This window comes from Lissotriton vulgaris, chromosome 5 (genome assembly GCF_964263255.1).
Source record: "Lissotriton vulgaris chromosome 5, aLisVul1.2, whole genome shotgun sequence".
NCBI classification, from domain to species: domain Eukaryota; kingdom Metazoa; phylum Chordata; class Amphibia; order Caudata; family Salamandridae; genus Lissotriton; species Lissotriton vulgaris.
The window spans coordinates 1,319,647,692-1,319,671,958 of NC_141693.1; the positions used below are offsets into that span (position 1 = coordinate 1,319,647,692).

The following is a 24,267-nucleotide window of genomic DNA, read 5'->3' on the forward strand; positions in this document are numbered from 1 at the left end:
TCCCTCTCCCAACCACTCCTTCTCCATGCTGCTGCCCCACATTCCCCAACCCCTACTCGTCACTGTTACTTGCCTGTATCCCCACCTTCATCCCCATCCTTGCTTGCCCCTGCTGTCCACCTCATCTTGCATGAAAAAAAGTACTATAACGTTGTTGCGAGCACTGGCTGCGCCATAGTACTTTTAGCCACACTGCTGTGCAGCATGGCTAAAAGACATTTGCCAATGATTCTCCTGTGGTGAGCCATGTTCCCAGCTGGGGAGGCACAAGTACTGTCAATTTTGGAGCTGGGTTCTTCTTTGTGCTGTTTCCTCGGGATGTGCTGCGTTTGCTTATACTTATGTTAAAGGACGAGGGGGATCTGCTCCAGAAAAGAATGGCGTTTTTTTCTTTTTTCTACTCGCTATGTTACTGCAGAATCACCATGAGGGCATCGACTCCACAAAAGGAAGGCTTCACTTCAAATATTACTTGTATTAACATAGAATGGCATGCTTCAGTAAGAGCAGCCACAAAGGGGCTTTAAGTGGCAATGGCGGCTGTTGACATTTGAAAGTGGTGCGGCGTAAAAGTTGGGCATGACATTTATGTAGTGACCCAGACATGGCCTCCCTGAGCCCAAGTGTTACTTTAACATCATGCAACAATGATATGATTCGCAGGGCCGGTGCTAGGCATGGGCTGTGCGGGCAACTGGCCAGGGTCTCCCACTCAGCATACCAGCATGGGGATCGCACAATTGCAACACCCCACTGGTCCTCATGCACCCCTGCGGATCCAATTGAAAGAAAGGTGTCTCTTTACAATTGGGCCCATGGGAGCGTTTCCCCCTCCCATGGCCTCTTAGGGATGGTGTGGAAAGGCCAAGGGTAGGGGCACACTTCCTCTTGTCCAACTTGCAGGAAAACACGCTTTGCAGGTTTGTCGTGCAATTCGGCCTCCTGTCAAGCTGCCCATTCAGAGACACCGCAGGGCGCCAATTGCCCAGCACTTTAGCACCCCCACAGACTATGGTAGTGCTAAAGTGCTGGACAATGGGCCATCATTTTAACTCTCAGCCCACAAGCAGTTCTCACACCTTCAGCCCGATATGCGCTGTAAAAGAGGTGCACGAAGAAGATATGTGGGTTCAGGAATGAACAGCTTACGATGGTAAACCAAACAGAAGGGGCCTTTGTTGATTTTCTTCCGTTGCTGCAAGAGATTTCTCTGCTCACATCATACAGTATTTTTACCTAAATAGTGCAATATTATTTGGAAATTTAACTAGTCCCAAAAAGTTTAATCTCAGCAGTGGCTTTAGCTGCACTCCTCATTAGGCTACGTGCCCAATATTTTATCCTATGTTTTGAAACTGGAAAATATTTAAAGGCACGCATGTGTATAAACAGGCATAGATACACCTCTCACCAGGCCTGTGTCTAATATTTTAACCTACGTTTTCAAGCTGCAAACATTTAAAAGCACGAGCGCATATAAACAGACATAGCTACACTAACGCACACAGTTCCACAGACAATTATGTCCACCCTCTGACACAGAGATAAACCTACTCTAATACAAAATAAGAAGATCCTAAGCACAGAACTTACCTGCTCTCCTCTTTTACATGAGCATGCACACTTTTTGTATGCCGGCAAGTCCCCCACTTCCCTACTTCCCTCCGTCTCCTAACTCTGGCTAAACAACACAGCGGAGCCAGACACAGGAGCTTCTACCCAATTAGAAGCCGGAAGACTCTTTCAGACAATGCAGATGCTGCTCCCTTGCAGCACCCAATTTGACTTGAGCAGGCGCCTCCTATGGGGCATGTAAAAAGTACAAAAGATTACACTATGTATCTTACTTTGCGCTGACTCATTATCGCAGCAGGAACAGTTTACCAGTGACGGGCAGTGGCGGTTACTGCATGGGGGCGTTTGGGCGCCGCCCCCCTGCTTTCTCGCCATGCGAGAAGAAGGCAAAAACAAATGGTAGTTATTTATTTATAACTACCATTTGTTTCTGCCTGCCCTTCTCGCACGGCGAGAAAGCAGTCAGCAGAATAGAACTTCCTTGTTCTTCGAGCCTCAGGGCAGGGGGGAGTGGCTTGGGGGAGAGGCTTGCCCAATGTTGTTAATACGGACTGTTTGGACAGCCTGAGAGGCTGTCCAAACAGACAGTATTAGCAACAGTGGGCAAGCCGCTCCCCCAAGCCACCTCCCACTCTCTGTTCTGCAGGATGCAGACTAGGAGAAATGACGCTGTTAGGGCAGCCGGCCGAACCAATCAGCGCCGGCTGCCATGGAGGGGAGGGAGGCTGCCTGCAGCCTTCAGTGACGACTCTGACGAGGCATTCAAAATCCAGGATGGCGGGAGTCTGCAGTCTCGGGACAGGACTCGAGTCGGGAGTCAGCGCGGGAAGCCAAGGTAAGTTTTTTATGTTTTATAATTCTCTAACATCATGTTAGTAACATGGGGCTGTGCTGGCGGCGCATGGTCATCGCTTCTTAGGCGTTAGGCAGCGGCTCGCCTCGCCGGCTCTTCTGCTTTGAAAATTCAATTACAATCCCTTATAGATAAGGAGGAAAGCGGTGCTATCGGAGTTGTCTTTGAAGTGTGCTTTTCGGGTTTTACATGAGGTTTTTACTACATCGGAGAAGCTCAGAGGTTACCGGACGATGCCTGTTATAGGATATCTTATGCAACGGTTGAATGAAGTGCATAAAAAAAGGTATTGTAACTATCCTGAGGGGAGTGGAGTGAGCAAACTTGGGGCCGAAAAGACAAGAAGTATGGGGTGAGACCTGTTAGTGTAAAATAAAACAAGTTTGGGGTATCAGAACACACTGGGGTACAGACATGCTCACAGGGTGCGCAGGGGTCTCCAAGGATGCTGCCCAGGTGCTGTTAGGATCTTTGAAGGGCAGAGTAGGAGCTACCTGAGGCTTAAGCTCCATGTGCCTCCTATGACGATCAGCTTTGCTCCCTACGCTCACTCGCCATAGGGCACGCATCCCAAACTGTTACGCCTCACCTCTTTCAAATTTCACCAGCCACCACTGGTGACGGGGACCAATCATTCATATTAGGGAAACTAGTAAGTAAATGAAATATGTCCATTCTGAATCGAGTTACAACAAACCTGTGTCTTTCATTGTGGACATATTCTAGGTAGGGTTGGATGTAAAACGCGACTAACGTCATTTGATTTGAAAGTACACTAGGCTTCAGTAGTTCTGTGGTCACCCTTAGTTCTTCAAACAGTGACACGCATCCTACCTTCAATTCCCTTCTACTAATAGGCCCCATGGAATCAGGCTCTTCAAAATACTCTGGATGCCCCAAGTCCCTGGTATGATTTTTAATATACTTCAACCAACAAATTTTTAGGGCATAAAGGGATTTCGGGCAATCCCAATTGATATCACGATTAAGTGTGGGGCTCTCAGATGTCCAAATCTTATTCCAAAGTAAAATTGGCTAGATCCTAACTATGTTAAAAAAGGTTTCCCCTATTCAGATGGCATATAACTGTAGAGCTACTACTATGAACAAGGTGGAGATGCCTTAAAAAGGCATTTTCATCTATGCCAGGTGCAAGAAGCCGGTGCGTTCCGCCCCACACCTAGGGCAGCTGGCCCGCCTATCGGCAGAGATACGGTTCAGGGAGACTGGGGTCATGTAAGTGCGATGTACAAAATTAAAGTGGATCAGTTTGAACCGCGCATTGCACAACACTTTCCAAGTCAGGAGCCCAATGCGTTTACGCTGGCCCGGGTCTAGAGCAATCCCCAGGTCCGCCTCCCAGATCGCCCAGGACGGCGCTACCGGTGAGGCAGAGTCCCATTGCATGGCCGAGTACAGTAACGTGATCAGCTTTTTCCCCCCGCCGCAGGATAGAAGGATGTTGAGGGTGTGGGTCAACGTGGGGAGCATCTGGGAACTGGGGCCAGGTCGCCCTTGCCATCTCCTGGAGTCCCTTATAGTTCAAGTACTGTCCCCTGTTTAGGTCAAAGGCTTGCGTAGCCCGTTCAAAAGACACGAAAGAATCGTTCGGGTAAAGGTCCGCCAGAGTCTTGCATCTACCGTTTTTCCATTCCCGAAAGGACATGTTTCTTCCATGAGTGTCACCGGGGCTGAGATCCACACCGGCAACTCCCTGTGAAAGGAAACAAAGCGCTGCCAGATCCCCGCAGCATGTCGCACTACATAGGGTAGGGCCTCGTCTGCACCCCGTCCCTTCATCAGAGCCATCTACAATGTTGTCTCGTCCCCTCTAGGGTCAAGAACTTTAAGATGAGTACCATGGGTACATGCCAAGAACAGATGCATACTGGTAAGTAGCATTTTCCTTCTGCTCAATGAGCCTTGACCTGAGACCAGTGAATGCCAGCTGCTTTCTAGCCTGCTACTCTCATGCTGTTTGGCACAAGTTCTGCCAGCTGTTCCGAACAACCTTCAAATGTTCCCTATCCAGCCTATGCAAAACTGTTGTAATGCTGCGAAAGTTCTTATTCGTCTGGCTTGGACACGTCTGACTGCTTAAGTTGAGCATGGGTACTAGCGTGGCTCTTCAGTAGCATGCCTTTGTGACGGCTATGGGCTTCTCAAAGGACATCCAGGCGTTCTTAATGGACATGACATTTAACGACTCTCACCTTTGTGGTGAGAAAGTGGAGTTGGCCTTGGAACAGTCCAAGGAAACCATAGCCAAAGCATGTTCCTGATGCCTTTCTGCCCGCAAGACAATTCCACCAGCAATTTTACCCTCTTATGGCTGCATTAGAGGTTTCCCATTTCGCCAAGCCCAGACTCCTCTACCAGCCCAGCAGGGTTTTCGGCCCTTTCACAGCCGTGACTAAGGCCACAGTTCTCAGAGACAATCCTCAGGACACAGGGACAATGTGCAGTCCAGGCCCCTACCACTCCAGCAGCCAGAGCTACAAAGCCACTTTGGTGTTTCCTTGTTAGTAGACCGCCACCCTGTCGGAGGCGGGCTCAGATATTTCCTCCAAGGGAGGCAGGCCATCACTTCAGACTGAATTGTCCAGCAGTGCTACTGCCTCCCATTTCTCTCTACCACCGCAACTTCCACCACTATTAGGGCGGCTGACATAGGGTCACCTGTCTGTCTTGCTGTAGAAAGTGCAGGCACAACTGGGCCCAAGTCATCCTAGTGGAACCGCACTGAACCACACTGAACCAGGAGTGTGCGGTACCCAGAACTAATTCTCTCTCAACTCAACTCCAGGCAGGCCTACAACTGATCCTCCCTCCCGTAGATCATTCACAAAATGGATTCAGAGGAGGCCCCGGGACTGAATCTTCCTTAATCACTGCAAGCGAAGAGCTCAGGAAATCCTTGGACAGTGGAGGGAAGGACGCCTTCATATTATTAGATCTATCGGCGGCCTTTGACACATCAACCATAAACTACTAATTAGGAGAATGTCTGAGCTGGGTGTCCACAAATCCGCCACAACTCTACTGTCATCATATCTCTCTGACAGAGCCTTCAGAGTCGAATTAGACGGAACAAGCTCACAAACTTTTGATCTGCATTGTGGAGTGCCGCAGGGCTCATCTTTGAGCCCCTACACTCCTTAATGTCTACGTAGCCCCATTGGCCGCACTGATCAGACAATTCGGGTTTTCAGTAATCAGCTATGCAGATGACACACAAGTGGTAGTGTCATTTACCAACAATGAAGATGAGGTGGCTGAACGCTTTAACATCTGTATGTCCCACGTCAACAACTGGATGCAAGCCTACTGCTTAAAACTAAACGGTAGCAAAACAGAAGTTCTACTCCTGGGTGCCAATCCATTAAGCTGGTCTCCAAAATAGTGGCCCACTGAGCTGGGCGAATGCCCCTCACCAGTATCCAAGGTCAAAAACCTAGGGGTGATGTTCGACTGTCGGCTAACCTTTGACAGCCAGATCAACTGCCTCACGGCCAGCTTCTGGGCCATATTAAAATTGATTAGGAAGATTCGATCTTTTAATCCCCTTGATGCCCTGAAAACCGTGGTAACTGCCCTCAACATTTCCAGGCTAGACTATGGTAATGCACTGTATCTAGGGATCCAATCACAGTATCTGAGTAAGCTCCAACGTCTACAGAATGCAGCTGCCAGACTGATCTTGAACATTCCTAAGCACTAATCAGTGTCCCAGCGGCTAGCAGCGCTCCACTGGTTGCCGGTCCAGAAAAGAATCATTTTAATGTCACTTTGCATCACGTTCAAGGCACTTCAAGGAAGTGGTCCCTCTTACCTGACTACTAGGATAAAGTACTATCTGCCCTCCAGGAACCTTAGATCTGTGCAACTGAAACTGCTTCAAGTCCCCAGGTTCAAGCAGGCACGTTGGGGAGGTAGAAGTTTCCTGCTAAGATCTGCTAAACTCTGGAATCTCTTATCTTTTTCAATTAAAAACAGTCCAAATCTCACTTTATTCAGGAAATTACTAAAGACCTGACTATTCCGAGCAGACCTCTAACTCCTTCCTGCATTCGTTCTGATCTCGACCCTCAGTCCTCAGCGCCAAGACGCTTCCGGGCATTCGCTGCGCTTTATAAATTTAAAAATCAATCAATCAATCAATCTTGTCAGTAGTATTAGAAAAGCTGACACCAAGACCATACTGTAACATGGTTCAGATACAGGGAGCAACTCTGGGTGTCCCATCTAAAAAACACATAACTTGGATTGAAGGATGATATACCTTGGCCACAAAGTGCTAATTCCTTGGCATACAATATGCTTCACACAGTGAAAACGACTGCATGAATACTAATAACTTGAAGCCCCAGGCGCCCTTGCCAGGTATATAGTGACTATAGACTTTATATCCCAGAAAACGGATATCCTGAGCTAGCTTATTTTTCGGCAGGAGCGTTTACTGGGCCATTTTCTCACAGCCCTCCTATACAAATGAGGAGGATCTCCGTTAGAAGTCTGATTTGTGTTTGTCAGTATTTTCAAGCTTTGGAACTTTCAGGGTCCTTTCTGTCGTCGTCATGTGCAAGGACCCCTTTCCATAAAGAATAAAAGGAGGTACCAATTCAGTTTATAGCTTGGATCTTTCCTAGGAATCCCAGTACGAGCATCTGTCTGACTTTGTCCATTAAGGCATTCAAGTTCACAGAAATGCGCGGCGTCAACACCAGTGCTTCAGCCATTCTGACACCAAGAAATATTCTAGCTCATGTATTGTGACTTCTTTGGATGTATAAAATATTGAGTAAGAAAAATGTGAGTTAGAAATGACTAGTATATGTACTTAACTAAAATGAAATTGTTATCATAATGATCCGATAATCGTCTAGGGTTCTGTGTCTTACTACGGCTGACTTCATGTGGGTTTAATTTGGATTGTGGTAATATATATATGAATAGTATGAGTGAAATTTGAATGAGTTTGAATGAGTTAAGTGTTTTATTTGGTCGGGGGTGAGACAAGCCTTTACGTCTTCATGGAAGAGTATGGTTAAATCATGATTTTAATATTTTTATTAATGTAAGCTACTCAATAAATAATATTTAAATATTTCAAATTTTTGGTAAATTTCTCTTGCTTTGGACTTTGTGCGCAGATCCGTTGGTTTGGAGGTGTTTTTTTTTTCATTTCGCAGGTGCATAGTAACATCATCGTATGCCGCATAGCCGTTTTTCTGAAGACTCTGAATGTAGCTAGATTGGGGCGAGATCAATTTTGACTACGCTCCACGGGTATAATCCCATACTGATTATCACCATACCTACTGGATCTCCTTTTGTGGTACATAGACCACACAACTGTCAATCACTACAATTCCCAGCCACCCTCACTAGGTGCACAGTGATGTCATTAGGATGCTCATTGCTGTGCCTCCTAGCACTCTGAAATAGCCGATGTGAACCGGCTTCAGTGTTTGTTGTGAGGAGGACAAACACACAGGTTGGCAAACAGGGAGAGACCTTTAACGAAGTAAGTGGTTGCATACAAGTTTTAATATTCATGTTTGACTACCCATATTGCCCAGCCCAGATATAAGGCATTACAAAGAACCTTTCTTCAGTGTATGACAACAGGCTCCCCTTGTTTACTCCATAATGTTTGACAATCCCATAGTAAGAGAAAGGAAACGTGTGGACTAAATGGCATGGTGTTTACACAAGTACACGAATATTCACTCTTGGGAGTGATTTGCAGTGGGAACCAACTTTTTTTACTTTGCTGCAGTGTGCTCCCATATGCTGGCAGTGTTAAAAATATAAGAAAAATGGCCTCTAAACATGCAATAATGGAATTCACTGTATTGTCAAACGACAGAAAGCTGCAAAAGTAATTGTATATTTACTGTGTACCCAGGGCCTGATTATGATAGTGGTTAACCGGCCACCGGCGGGCTGCCGGTGGCGGGTTCACCGCCATTGTGCGGCCATTCTCTGCCCCCCAAATAAGGATGGCGGGTGGAGTGTGGGCAGACGGAAAGCCTGGGTCCGGCACAGGCCATCGTTACGATTGCCTATCGGACCCAACCCCCATCCAAAAATTGTGGCGGTGCCTGGCAGGCACAATCTGCCAGATTTGGGTGCTGCATCCCCGCCAGCTTTTGAATGGTGGTTCTACCGCCATTCAAAGGCTGGCCGGGATTTCTTTGGGGACCCGCTGCGGGCCCTCCTTGTGCAGGGCAATGGAATTTGGAACTTGGGGGGCACATATGGCCAGCAGCACCTGCTGCAATGGTAAACATGCACTATGCGACCGCCGCAGTGGCGGTTGCATTATAATTGCATGTGTGGGTCCGCCGCCATATGGCCTTGCGGTCTCAATTTCCGTGACGATGGCGGACAGACTGAAGTCCGTCCGCCATCGCAATCACCCACTAGTATGATAATTGAACTGCCGCTTTATACCTATTTTGAAATGGCAATAAAAATATATTAAAAAAATAAATAACCTTACTCTCATTTTGGTGAGAACGTTATAGTTTGGTGGCAAACTCCAAACATATTGGCTCGTGTGGTGTTGTTAACCTTTCTACTTCTGAAACATTTGAATGAATGTATGCCTGTTCAGGAGAACTGCAACGTGAACATGTTTTGTTGTTACATTCTGAAACATTGTCTTGAGCATCGATATTTGCAAAGACTGACCCACATATGAAAAGTTTGATTCACTCAGTGTTGATTACTTGAATAATGTGCTATTAAGTTGTTTAAGATTTGATGCTCAGTCACATATCGAATAGCTGACTGGGCGAGACTGGTTTGGCGGGAGATTTGTAGACACCAGGGGGCCAGCTTATCAAGGTTGGACTATTCTGGGTGATCTTGCTGGAAGTGCGATTATTATCTTCCTAAATTCTCTTAAGACACGAGACAGCACTGCCAATTATTTGGCGTCAACGAGGTTACTTGGAGGAGCCCGTGGGGCAGAAAACTGTCTGAGAACTTTATAGCCAGTTACTTGTTTGGCTTGCAGGATCGGTGCCCAACGCTGTGGACGCCATTTATTGGGCAGGGATATTGCAACATTGCTGATTCTGGTGAACTGAGACTGAATATTTACCAGGCTCTTTTTACTGGTCCACACTTCGTTGTTTGACTATACATCCGCTGTTTGATTTTATATTCCCTTGGTCAACTGAGGTTTACCACCAGACGTCCCCAGTGACCTCTGACTCGACCGATGAGATTGGGTTTTCTATTCATACCTTATGCCACAGTTCACTGTGTCCAACCAACCATAAGCATCCAACCCGCCTGTAAATGGCCATTGTTGTAACTAGACCCCATGTCTTGTTCCTAAAGGACTGCAGAGTTTTCTCCAACTGAGGATCCGGATGGATTCCATTTGTGGATCCTAAGAGGATAACTATATTTTCTAACTTACGACCCAACCAAAATTGTCTTATATTTCTTGTCCCCTGGTAGCCGAGAGTTTGATGTGGTTATCTGGAAAGGTCCTGAGGGAGGTGGTCTTATCATCTTTACTACACCGAAACGCGCGTCGACCCTGTGCTGAGCCTCGTGCTTTGAAGTTTAGACCTATTTTTTTGTCAGGGGGTCTTTTGTCGCACATAAACCTCTACCGTGTACAGATTCTAGGTGTTTGTAGTCTGTGTGAGAATGTATGAGTCTGAGTGGTTGCAGTAGGGTTGTATTTATTGAAGTTAATCCAGGGGTGTTGTGTTTTGTTCTGTTATGTTTTTCTCTGTAACTTTTTTTGAATAATATTTGGTCAATAGGAATGGTTCTAATGATCATGTAAAAGGTATATGAATTTTGTATAACTGGTTCTTATGAATAGAAAAAAAGAAATAAAAGAATAGAAATGATAAAAGAAAGTTTTGATATAATAAAAACAATGGAAAAATGTGATCTTATGTGTCACTGTTGTATATAAAAGTTTTTACACAACAACAAGAGAGTGTTACTACTAAACATCCAACTCAGTAGGCAAACAAAGAAATTATGAAATTATTGAAGCACTACTGAACTTTACAGAAAAGAAGGTCGTTTACCAGTAGGAAAGAAGGGGGGTGCACGTGCTCATAGAACTAGCTAAAAAAGAACCCTCAGGCCCCAGTGAAACACTGGTAACCAGTTGTCTTCATTGGGTTCCCATTATTAGCCAGAGAAGGTGAAAGTGAATTTAAAAAGAGTATGGACTACTCCTCAAAATTAGTTTAATAAGAGGGTAGCTCTAACTCTATTAAAAACTGTGTTTGAAAACGTGACAGTTTGCTGGACTAATACAAGGTTGTGCTATTTAGAACCAATTAGTCCCTTAGAATTGTGACAAAGGAAAAAGCTAAAGAATATGGTCAACATGTTTCTGCTTTACGAGCATTACTCCGCTCAGCATTCGTCAGGACCCGGTATAAAAATAGTACCGCTCACTGATCCAAGCACACTAAAGTGCTCGGACCCAGTGGTGGTAATGAGGACCAATACGACCTGTAATTGTCGAACTCCTTTAGGAAATTCTTCCTCAGTTAGAACGAACTCCTTATTGTAGGAGAGATGATGGTGATCTGTGTGGGACGGATAAGAAACATCCTAGTTAAGACCCCTTCAAAAGAGTATATACACAGATGAACTATGAACATGTGCATACGTCTATATCAAACATAATATATATATATATATAGACACCTTTACTGTGGTTATTATCTATACACCTTTCCTTAAAGATTGTTTGAAAAGGGCTTGCTAGTCACATGTGTATTCATCAAATTAGCAAAAGAAACCACATTTTTCCTTAACTGTGGAAATAGAGTTTAAATCAGGAGTGAGTAGTTGCAAGAAAACAGTGCTCGATTCACATTACAAAACGGTAAAAACTAGGAGTCTTAACCCCTAAAGACACTTCAATAAGAGGCATATGGGGCGCTGCACACCACGTTTGGTTATCTAACGTGAAAAAAAGGAATTTCACTAAAGGGTATGTCTGCACTTAGAATCCAACAATTAGCTTTGTATTCCGAGACTTACTTGTCTCCAAACGGCTCCCCGTAATCCACCTACACGCGGCCACATCCGCCGCCCGTAACAACAAACGCGCAATGGAGATCGCGTTTGCCGGTGGCGTGCATCGACAAAAAAACAAACAGGCGCCTTTAAGAACAAGACGCTTTTACCTGAAACCACGTGAGCACACGCTTCGCGTCAGACGCACGCCCCCGTTTTCTGTTTATTTCAAACGCGATCTCCATTGCGCGTTTGTTGTTACGGGCGGCGGATGTGGCCGCGTGTAGGTGGATTACGGGGAGCCGTTTGGAGACAAGTAAGTCTCGGAATACAAAGCTAATTGTTGGATTCTAAGTGCAGACATACCCTTTAGTGAAATTCCTTTTTTTCACGTTAGATAACCAAACGTGAAGAATTCCTCCAGCCGCCACGCCCATGGGGCTCTCCCCTTGATGCCAATTAGTAAGTGCTGTTTGGACCCCCTCTCCTTTGTGGTGTGCAGCGCCCCATATGCCTCTTATTGAAGTGTCTTTAGGGGTTAAGACTCCTAGTTTTTACCGTTTTGTAATGTGAATCGAGCACTGTTTTCTTGCAACTACTCACTCCTGATTTAAACTCTATTTCCACAGTTAAGGAAAAATGTGGTTTCTTTTGCTAATTTGATGAATACACATGTGACTAGCAAGCCCTTTTCAAACAATCTTTAAGGAAAGGTGTATAGATAATAACCACAGTAAAGGTGTCTATATATATATATATATTATGTTTGATATAGACGTATGCACATGTTCATAGTTCATCTGTGTATATACTCTTTTGAAGGGGTCTTAACGAGGATGTTTCTTATCCGTCCCACACAGATCACCATCATCTCTCCTACAATAAGGAGTTCGTTCTAACTGAGGAAGAATTTCCTAAAGGAGTTCGACAATTACAGGTCGTATTGGTCCTCATTACCACCACTGGGTCCGAGCACTTTAGTGTGCTTGGATCAGTGAGCGGTACTATTTTTATACCTGGTCCTGACGAATGCTGAGCGGAGTAATGCTCGTAAAGCAGAAACATGTTGACCATATTCTTTAGCTTTTTCCTTTGTCACAATTCTAAGGGACTAATTGGTTCTAAATAGCACAACCTTGTATTAGTCCAGCAAACTGTCACGTTTTCAAACACAGTTTTTAATAGAGTTAGAGCTACCCTCTTATTAAACTAATTTTGAGGAGTAGTCCATACTCTTTTTAAATTCACTTTCACCTTCTCTGGCTAATAATGGGAACCCAATGAAGACAACTGGTTACCAGTGTTTCACTGGGGCCTGAGGGTTCTTTTTTAGCTAGTTCTATGAGCACGTGCACCCCCCTTCTTTCCTACTGGTAAACGACCTTCTTTTCTGTAAAGTTCAGTAGTGCTTCAATAATTTCATAATTTCTTTGTTTGCCTACTGAGTTGGATGTTTAGTAGTAACACTCTCTTGTTGTTGTGTAATAATAATCTGAGGAGGGGCATGGGAGTGTTTATTCCAACCCTTACTCTCTTGTTGATTGAATCATTCGTATATAAAAGTTTGACATTCTATATGAACAATGTTCTAATGAAAAGTATTGATATGCTATGAGGGAATTTATTTAGTACTTTTTAACAATTACTTCTTAGGCAGTTGTCTGTCTGTGCATATCCACACGTGGAAACTGCAAAACGGACATGAATAGGAAAACAGCATTACTAGTTTTCGCTTTACTCAAATATAGATACAACCGAGGGACTTGTGACATCGTGTTTCATGTCTGGATTTGTAAATATGGGGATGTATTCGAAAATTAATTTTACCCAAATGCTAGTCTCAAAAGTCCTTGATTTTCAAAGTTCAAACTTCTATAAATATAAACTGTCCTAAAAACACCAACCCCTTATAATGCACTATTCAGATATGAATGTATTTATACAACTGTGCTCTTAAAGTGAATTCATCAAAACCATGTGTATCATGCTTGAATGTTTTCAAGCATGTCGAACTTAAATTAAAAAAAATAATGTTTTTCTGTCTGCACAAACTGTCTGGTTGCAAAACACGTATATTGTGGGATCATCAAAAATGTTGAGGATTTGAAGCCCACTGCTTACCTTTAATTGACTTTATTGTCATGCTAATTTGCTTGCTTCTTAGTCGATGACTTGCCTTTCCCTGCTTCTGTTTGTACCTGCCATGAAGCATAGGCTCTTTGTCATCCTTTTTATTTGGATGGCTTTTATCCTTCTACTGCTTACATTTGGGGAACTAATTTTGGCCTCGCCTGCGGTTGCGCATGCGCTGAATGTGCTCTTTCTTGCAAGAGATATTGTATACAATACGGGGCTTACAGCCCACCTATTGCTTAACATTTGTTGGCTTCGTTGTCACTATTATTTGCTGCCTTCTAATTGGCCATTGCAGGCTGGTTTCACTTCCTCTTCTTTTGGCTGGCACATGGATAAGCTTGATTGCTGTCCTTCCACTGATTGCGCTGTGATTGAGGTACTACTTTTATTTTTTCTTCTTCTCTGTAATCCTTGTTAAATCTCTTGCCATTTGTAGCTTTGTTTTACTATGCCACACTCACTTCAAAGAAGCCCTTTTCTACTATGAAATGGATTTTTTTTGTGGCAACTGATGTTATCTGTTTTTATTATGACAACAGATGTTATCTGCTTCAAATGTATTTTCACTAAGACATTGGTGCAATAGATTTCTTTATTTGATGAGATTATTTGCCAAATGTGATTCTTTTTGTTTTTCATGTAAGAGGAGATTAACTGATTCGCTCAGAATCGCAGTGGTGTTGTGCTGAGAATTAAAAAGCATTAGCAAAGTCAATAAGTCTTACCGTTGAGTCTATTGACTCTACCATTGCCTTTTGTTCATGCTGTACAACATTTGGATTGCCAACTTTGGCTATGATTTGTAGCCATGCTGTATAGCAGTGTGGCCCAAAACTAAAAAAGGACTATAATGCATGCAGCACTCATGCACTTGTAAATAAAAAAGCGCACCAGCCTTGGCTGCCTCATAGCGCTTTAAAAAACATGTTTTAGCCACACTGCAAAGCATCTGTAGTAGTAGTAGTAGTAGTTTATTGCGTGATTATTTAAAATCATTACAAAATTGCATAAAACAAGTTTCACGATAAAACTGTGGTATCACATAAAAGCATCATTGGTACATGATAAAATATTTAAATACAAGGTGGTTTAACTAAAGTCCAAAAATGTCTTTTTGTATTCCACTAACATAAAAAGATGACATTATCACAAACCGCAATTTACTGGGGATTTGCTGCTAGCGCTGATAGATTTTTAAAAACTTCCAATTTAAACCAACCAACCGGTTAAAATGGCTTCTAAGTGCCTAGTACTTTATAACCTTAAATGTCCGAACGGCCTTCAATCACGGTTTTCTTTTTTTCAACCAGTGTTCATATTTGCTTGACCTGCTTGTCGGAGTAGCTTCCTGATTTGGGCAAGATATTTTACACCTCGTCAAGACAGAATGATTGATGAGCCCTCCATCCATCTGATCACAGCTTGTCTGTATGTGCAAATATGTAGCTTGTTAAAAATGTATTTTAAAGAGGACTTCCTTAGTTCCTTTACAGCTGGGCACACACACAACAGATGTATTAATGTTTCGTCCAAATAACCACATAGTCAACAGTTCTGCAAAGCATCTGCGTGCTGTACAGCACAGCTACCAAACCTTGCCAAAGTCAATAGCTCTTAAAGGTGAGACTGATTGGCTTTGCCAATACCTGTTTCTTTTTCTTGCAGCACTCCCTTGGAGCGCATGTGTTTTCTAGTGCTCTCCTTCGTATGCTGCTTCCCTTCCACAATGCCTGCCGCCATTCCGCATGTGCTCTGTGTTTTTCTCTCCCATGTGTGCTTCTCCCCAACAATCTGCACTGCTCTCTCCTTCACGCCGCTCTCTCTTGTCTGCTTCTCCCCAAAGCCCTGTATTCCTTTCTCCCTCATGTGCTGCTTTGCCCCTCCCCCCTGCCCTCACCCCTCCCAGTTTTATCTGTATTGCCTTCACCTCCACCGCTCCTCTGTTGCTTCCCCGCCTCATATGGGCATTTATTTAAATACTTTCAGTGCGCTTTTTTCGGAGGGCCAGGCAGCTGCGATTTACTGCAGGGAGCACTGCTACATCAAAAGCGCTATCGCACACTCTGGGTTTCTTTTATTGTTTTACCTATTTAAGTGCTTTTGATTTTAATTCATGCGGATGCTGGAAAGTACTGGCAAACAACACTGACAAAAACTTTAGTTCAAAAAGGTGAGACCTCTTGGCTTTGCCAGTGTTTGTTGTTTTCTAGGTAGAAATAGCAGGCAGTTTATTTTAAGTGCTTCCAGGTGTGAGTCTGCCCTCTGCTGGTCAAAAGTGTGTATATAATATCCTTGCTTGCCATTGATTTAGGAACCATGGGCCCGATTCACAGAACTAACTTAAGACAAAATCCTAAACTTACTACTTTTGGTATTCACAGAAGTTAGGATTTAGTCTTAAGACAGACTTAAGACGGACTTAAGTTAGGATTCTGTCTTAAGTCTGTCTTAAGTCTGTCTTAAGACAAAATCCTAACTTCTGTGAATACCAAAAGTAGTAAGTTTAGGATTTTGTCTTAAATTAGTTCTGTGAATCAGCCCCCTAGTTCTCCCAACGTTTAAAACATATGTCTGCATCCAAAAACCATGCTAAATTTGAAATAACGTGACTGACTGCGCACAAATAGAGCGTAAAAGCACCTAGAAGAGCTCAGCAGAGAAGCAAGAAAGTAAGGGACGTATTTGTGTCGGGCTGTACTGCATTCTGCGAGAGCAGGGGAGGAATGCCCGGTTACTCACCGGTAATCTTCATTACTCCAAGTCCTGGTCTTCCCGTTCCATTCCTGAGCTCTTCCCTCCCTCCCTGGGGTTTGTTTCTGGTGATTGTTTTTGTTTCTGGTTTTCTTTGGTATTCTCAGGATGTTGTGTGACGCACTTCCCCCTATATTCTCACCTGATAAGTGGCGCCATATTGGGGAAGTGCTAAAAACTCTGCTAGGTATTAGGTTTCTGGGGAGCTGACAAGCTCTTCACTGATTAGGAATGGGACGGGAAGACGGAGGAGGAGGTAATGTACTCCGCTGCCTCGACTGACTAAAGCCCTCTTTGTTCAGAGAGCTGTGCCTGCCTGGCCGAGCTCTGCTGGCCTTCAGAGGAGCCACCACCCCGTCGGCTCCAATGAAAGCCGTGAAGCTTACCTGGAGGAACAGCAAAGAATTTTGTTTCGTAAATCCTTATTTGAAAAATAAAACTACAAATGTCCTTGATAGGTCTGGAGATTTCTCCCAGCCTGTGGTCATAGGCACTTTGCCAGCCCTTTATCAGTTGGGCCCTGGCCTTGGTCAAAGCTTTTCATCAGCGGCACTGGCTCCGCTGCTACAAACATTACGGTACACATGATCCTGGACAGAGCGGCCGAACCAGCGGGTTGGTTCACAAAGTGCTCTGCCACCATCCTGCCCTCCAAGCTCTGAATAAGGTCCTTATTCCAAAACAGAGTAAACCTTGGCTGAAGCTGGACACAGTTCGGTATCCGGGCGTATATAAATGTACCATAATCCCGATGTGGATCCATGTTTGGGCCGTCACAAATGACCCTAGAAACGGCTGCTGCAAGTAGACAGAACCGTCAGACAGAGGGACTGACGAGGGCAGAGCCATCCAAGGGATAGAGCGAGTCGATGAAATGCCATCATTATGACAGGGCTTAAGTTATACCCCCCCACACACACACACACACGCACCCCCTCCTATGTTTCTGATTATGGAGTGCACTTTTTTGTTTGCGCTTCTTGCAGCTAAAAGGACAAAATCGAAACAATAGGACATTAGAGAGAGATTAGATAGGGAAGAGCAATGTTTTAACCTGCTTCCTGAAATTCAGAAGGGAAGAACGACTGCATATGCAGACCCAAAGGTCAGAAATCCCACAGACACGCAGTTGCAATCTCGAATCCAAGATCTATGGGTCTTTAGAATGTGCTAACATTATTTGTGCCAAACACGTTTAGAAGTGATGATGCTTGGAGTCTAAGAGAACAGCACTTTGTAACACTGGTGTTGACTTTTGTTTGCAGCCACCTATGGAATGATACTGAGATCCGGATCCAGTCCCAGATCCCTGTCTTGTGGCCATGGGATTCCAAAGCTGAAGCTAGTCAAGCGTTTCTTCAGCTGCCCTAATTGAAGCAAGTCAATGTGTTGTTTCCATAGCCAAGTCTAGATTGTATTACAAAATTAGAGTACTAACTACAACCGGGATAAAATGGACATCAACAAATGGAGCAATGCGGAGGACTGTGGGATGGAACAAGAAGGGGCTTTAGACAGAAGTGATCCTCTGATCAAAACCGAAGTTTTAATCAAGCAATAGGTCCTCTCTGCCTTTCATACTTCCAAGGTCAACTAGATGTGTACCGCTGAGTTTGGAATTGTGTTGTGTATCGTGTGTGTACATACTGTTATTTGGGCAAGGAAAAACAATGTATGAATGTGAACTTCGTAAATCTGTGACGTACATTTTAGGTGTATCTTGTTATTCTTTAACAAAACCAATGGAAAGATGTCTGCCGTGGATATATGCATTTCTGCAGGAGCCATCTAGAAAAATAAAGATTGCCAAAAGGTTTCATAGGCGAGACCTATTGGCTTTGCCAATGCTTATCTTTAGTGCTGCTATTGAAATATGTAAATCTCTCTAGTGAAGGGGCCCTGAACCTACAGGACATTGTTCCCTTTGGTGATAGCAGCGTGAGTACACAGAAGTGTACTCTCTTGTGTGAGAGGAGAAAAAAAGAGAGGAAAGGAAAAAATACTGTTGTGAAATAACTGTGTAAAGTTTGCGAAGTGTAATTCGGTAGTAGAAGGTGGGCCCTTAGCAGCAGTTTACGTATGCCCACCCTATGGTGCGAGCTGTGAAGGCCAAAGCTAGAAAACGTAATGCAGTCATCGACTAAAGCTCATCTTTTGCATTATGTTGGTTTTCATTGTTTAAAGTGACCAAAAATATGTGCTTGCTTCGGCAGCACATATACTAAAATTGGAACGATACAGAGAAGATTAGCATGGCCCCTGCACAAGGATGACACACAAATTTGTGAGCGTTATTTATTTGTATTTTCTTTTATTAAAAAAAAGTGACAAATAATACAACGATTGGTTGCACATTTGGTTATCAAATTTTAGATCTACTGGGAAAGGAATACGCATGTTTGGAAGTAAGCTCCACTGTGGAGCTTTGGAAGCCCATTTACTAAGGTATGCCCTGAGTTGCAGTAAGTGCTGCTCGTTATTCTTAGCATGTGAAGTGCCTGGCCCTTCTGTAGGGCCACTGCGGCCAGCAGAGTTTTCTGCGCCCTTCGTACACGCTAATGTCTTAGGAGGAGATTTACAAAATCTCCACGCAACGCAGCGCAGCCCCCCACGAGTCTGTGCTGCATTGAGCGATAGTGTTGGAGCAGGAGAGCACCATATTTTCAAAGATATGTCTCTCTCTTCCTCTTTCCCTTGCGCTTATTTGAGCTGCTGTGCCCCATGCACACTCCTGGACGCCCGATCATTGGGGCATGTAGATCTATGCTAGAGCCTCTGGCTAAATACGTAGATACCTTTCTCAAGCCATTTGTCAGTACTGCAAAGGCCTATATTAGGGACACAATGGATTTTATCCATAAAATAGAGAACCTGGTGTTTGATGGAGACCAGCAGTTGCTGGTCTCCTTCGACATCGAAAGTCTCTATACCAGCATACCCCAAGATGAAGCTTTAATGGTGACGGAATTGGTATTGGAGCAGAGAAGCAGGCCTCGCCAGGTACCCACTAAATTCATCCTTGAGTTGGCCAAAATCTGTTTAAAGAACAGTTTCTTTTCTTTTAAAGGGGATCTTTTTTTGCAACTTAAGGGGGTAGCTTTGGGGTGCTGCTTTGCCCCCGAGATAGCGAACCTCGTTATTTACCAGTTTGAGGGGCGATATGTCTTTGGTGAGGCGAACCCATTTCTGCAGTGCCTGTCGAGGTGGGTTCGTTTTTTGATCGACGACATATTCCTGATATGGATGGGAAATAGAGAAGAACTTGACCAGTTCCATAGGTAGCTCAACGCGTGTACCCCGTTTTACTATCAATTGTAGTAATGAGAAAATCAACTTTTTAGATTTGTGGATCTTTGATAATAACAGTCGTCTAGAAATGAATTTATTTATTAAGCCAACCGACCGCAACACTCTTTTGGAGTTTACCAGCGGCCACCCGAGGAGCTTGAAAGAAAACTTGCCCTATGAGCAGTTTTTGTGTATTCGACGCAGTTGTTCAAACAAACAAGACTACTTTAAAAATGCAGATAACTTGATGGACAAATTGTGCGCCCGAGGTTACCCTAGAAAGTTGGTGAAAGCTGCTCTTAAAAGAGCATGGTTTACACCTCTGGAGACTCTACTGACCCCGAAAGAAAAGAATTAAAAAAATCGGATGACTTGGTGTTTTGACTTTTAACCCGAAAGCCAACAAGGTTAAGCAAATCATCCTGAAAAACTGGAGACTAATTGAACACCTCAGCATCCCGAAGCCACCATTTGCATTTCGCAAAGGGAAGAATATAAGACAACACCTAGTTAGAGCCAGTAGAGAACCCCCCCATCAGAAAAGATACCAGAAGTCTGCTAGGTCTCCCAGCTTTGATTGGCCACTATCGGTGTATGAAATGCACAGTGTGTCCCAATTCGAAAAATTTGAAAAGCATAGTGATTAATGGTCAGACACATACTATGCGCTCCTTGTCTAATTGCAACACAAAAAATGTCATGTATGTGGTAGTATGTCCCTGTAATTTAGCCTATATAGGACAGACAACACAAGCGGTCAAAATGCGGATTGGCCAGCACAAGTCTCGTATTCGGTGCAAAACCAGTGGGGCTCCATTGGTACAACATTACAGTGAGGCAGGGCACAATAAAGATGAGATGATGTGGGCAGTTTTAGTGGGTATTACTGCTAAAAGTAGAGGAGAACTTGAAATGAAACTGAACAGAGTAGAGGCCAGGCTCATTGACAGATACCACACTACTACAAATGGATTGAACGACCACGATGAGTTGTGGGCATTGATTTAATACAGCATGGGGAGCTTGGATTGTACACTATTGATAAGACTGGTTACAGGTCCTTCTGTATCTGCTCCTCTGTTGGTATTGCCTTTCTGATGACTTTCTGGACTGGAATAGACCTCACTATACTGTAGTCCCGTTCTGATGACATTTTGTACTGTAATTGACCTCATGATATTGTACATATATTGTTCACCTTTGATTTGTAATAGTTATGTTTATTTTCTGATGTAATTTCTGTTTTTTAACTGTGTTAAAATTTGTTGCCCACTCGTAGGTTTAGAGTGTGAACCCTCTTGTGATTTTGCAGTGCCCCTCTATTGAAGTATTATGGGTGCGGGGATCTGTACTCCACTTAATATTTTCTTTACACTGTTTGTCAAGGTGGTGGTCGTATACTATTCTGGGACTAACATGGGGTTCGAGGCATGTGGGCTGCTGAATTCATATCTGTGCATAGATCGCCGCCTAGTGTTGGGTCCGGATGATCGCACATTGTTGTCCTGGAAGAGTCTTTGAAGTATCACGAGATAGGTGGCTCCTCCCCTGGACTACAGTGCGCATGGGCATCGACTCCATCCTCAGATTGTTTTTTTCCGCCATTGGGTTCGGATGCATATTGGTTCACTCAAGTCGGAATCGATATAAAACTTTCTTTTGGCCAAAAGGCCTTTAGTTTTTCGTCGGTATTGTCGATCGGTGCCCAGTTCTGTTCCAGCTCAGTTCCCGATCCGGATATCCAGAAGAGCCGCGTGCTTTTCGGCGCTGAAGGCCCAGTAGACGTCAGAGGCCTTATCGACAAACCATCATGGAACGGAGCCCGTTCAAGAGATGTCCCGTGTGCAACTCCAAATATCCCCACATCGACATCCACCCGGTGTGCAACAAGTGCCTGTCGCCGTATCATGATGAAGCCAGCTGTATGGCTTGTTCCCGTTTCCGATCCAAAAAGACAATTCTGCATTGGCACGCTGTGCGCAAGGAAGCCCAGCAGACGGCACCTGAACCGGTAGGCATCTTCGATGCCGGGGAGGATGAAGGAGCAGAGCGGGAGGTTCGAGAAAACCTGTCGGATCCCGCATCAGAGGTTGACTCCAGCTACGACGCTGATGTTGAGATGCTCGATGCGGAAGACGTCGTCGACGAGGTAGAAGACGACGATGGGGCCTTTGGGGACATGGAAGATAGCTCGAGCGAGGAGCTAGGCCCACAAACTGATAATGGGGCCAAAACACTTCATAAGGCTCAGGTCGAGGGATCACCACAGGGCCTTACCCAAGATCTTCCAATAAGTTCTACGGCCCCGCCTTCGGACATGTCTAAGGAGCCGCAAGTTGCGAAATCGAAACCGAAAGTGAAAGCTTCGGTGTCTACGCAACCTAAAGCACTTGAGGCTAAATCCAAACCGAAAGTGCGTATTGCTTTGGTCGGCTCAAAGTCCTTGGATCTGTCGGCACCGATGAAGCAAAAAAGTGTTATCGACCCGAAGAGGCCGCTAAAGGGCGTCGAGGCAAAGTCTGGCACGCCGAAAGCAAAGGTCAAGGACGTCGACCCGAAAACATCGGCGCCGAAGACAGTCGACACCGACAAAGGACTCGGTGATCAGAAGGTTGTTGAGCCTACGCGTCGACCGGACAAGGCTAAAAGCGGAACAAACCCCTGAGTCCACGCCTGGTGGTACCTCGAAGGATTCCGTCGAGTCGACGAAGCCGTCCGCCTCCTTCTCGAAGCAGGTGGCGGAATCCCTGAAGCGCATTAGGGACAAGGCTTCGGCTGTCGGGCCTAAGGATCCTCCTCTATCGAAGCCTGCCGATGAGCCTCAAAAGACGTCGGCACCCACCCACTTCATGCTGCCACTGAAAGTGGTGCCGAAGGCCTCCGTCCCTAAAATGGCCGTCAAAGTGCCCAAGAAGGTGTCCACGGGGCCGAAGCCCACAACTGTGGTCCCAGCCACAAAGCATCGACAGCCCTCGCTTGAAGAGCAACAGGAACAGTTTATCGATGCCGAGACAGGCAGACTTTCTATTTATAAATGAAAGATCGCCCCGGAACAGCCAATGGAGTCCTATAAAATCCCACTGAAAAAGAAGGATTCTACTACAACACCTGTTCTTGTAGAACCTGCATCTCCACGTGGCCATGATGTCTCGCCCACTTATTCAGATGTGGAAACTGGGGAAGGTGACAATGACAAATACAGCTATCCTGTGGACACTGATCCAGAAGATACTAATGAACCTTGGGCAGATGTTGCTGACCCTGGGGATCCACACACTGCCCCAGACACTCATGTGTATACTGTAAAAACATCGCCTACTGAGGATTCGGCGGCGTTTAATGCACTGATTGAAAGGGCAGCCAAGAATCATGACATCCAGCTCCATGCTGACCCTATTGAAGTAGACTTTCTGTTCGACACCTTTTCCACCTCAGAGAGGACTGTCAAGACTCTGCCTATGTTGAAGGGTGTCTTGAAACATGCTGGGGGAATATTTAAGGAGCCTACAAGAGCCAGGGTGATAAACCCCAGGATTGAAAAGAAGTACAAACCGGCGCCTGGGGAGAGTTTCTATTGGACTCTCTTGTTGTTTCTAATGCCCGGAAGAGGGCTAATTCACAAACAACGGGTGATGCTCCTCCCCCTGATAAAGAATCTAAGGTGCAAGAGGCATCAGGGAAAAGGGTGGCAGCTCAAGCGGCCAATATCTGGCGCATTTCAAACACTCAGGCACTCTTAGCCAGGTATGACAGGGCCCATTACGACACACTGGAGACCCTGTTACAGGACCTGTCAGATGAATATAAGGAGGCAGCTGAGATGCTCATACAGGAAGGGAAGCTCATATCAAATGCTTCTATCAAATGTGCACTGGACGCAGCAGACACCGCGGCCAGAGCCGTTAACACTACTGTCATGTTGAGGCGACATGGCTGGCTCAGAATCTCCGGGTTCAAGCCAGAGATACAGACCACCATTCTAAATCAGCCAGTAAACCTGATCATCTGTTTGGCCCATAGGTGGACACCACCTTGGAGAAAATCAAGAAAGACACTGAGACTGCAAAGTCTATGGGGGCTCTCCAGTCGCAGCAGTTCAGGGGTGGTTCTTTTCGTCACTCAGGCAATAGAGGTGTTTCCAGAGGCCAGCTGTCCCAGCAAACACAGTACAATAAAGGTGGCGCGCAAACCACATACACCAAACAAAGTAGAGGTGGCTATCGTGGAAATCGCACCAAGGGCAGAGGTCGTGGGAACAACAGCTCCAGGTCCTCCGCCACTAACAAACAGTGACGCCTTGTCACTGCCCCCGACCATACAACACCGGTCAGGGGGAGACTTCAACAGTTCCTGCCAGTCTGGAAGTCCACCACAGACAGGTGGGTCCAGTACGGTTATTGTCTGGAGTTAACATCCACCCCACCCAACATACCCCCAAGACACCGTCCTATGTCCACAGAGCATTTGCACTTATTGCAGCAGGAGGTACTCTTCATGCTGCAAAAAGGAGCAATCGAGCTTGTGCCTGTGGAAAAAAGAGGCACAGGAGTTTACTCACTGTACTTCTTGATCCCAAAAAAGGACGGGTCCCTCAGACCCATACTGGACCTCAGACCCCTCAATCAGTACATTCTATCAGAGCACTT

The 24,267-nt window shown here is 45.0% G+C and overlaps 1 protein-coding gene and 1 non-coding gene across 3 annotated transcripts in view; both read left to right on the forward strand.

The window, feature by feature from the left end:
- SCUBE3 (signal peptide, CUB domain and EGF like domain containing 3) overlaps window positions 1-24,267 on the forward strand; it is a 1,095,585-nt gene that overhangs the window by 876,034 nt on the left and 195,284 nt on the right. The gene's annotated exons all lie outside the window — the stretch shown is intronic.
- LOC147712534 (U6 spliceosomal RNA) lies at window positions 18,531-18,636 on the forward strand. The gene has a single exon (XR_015296227.1). It is a non-coding gene; the product is annotated as a U6 spliceosomal RNA (small nuclear RNA).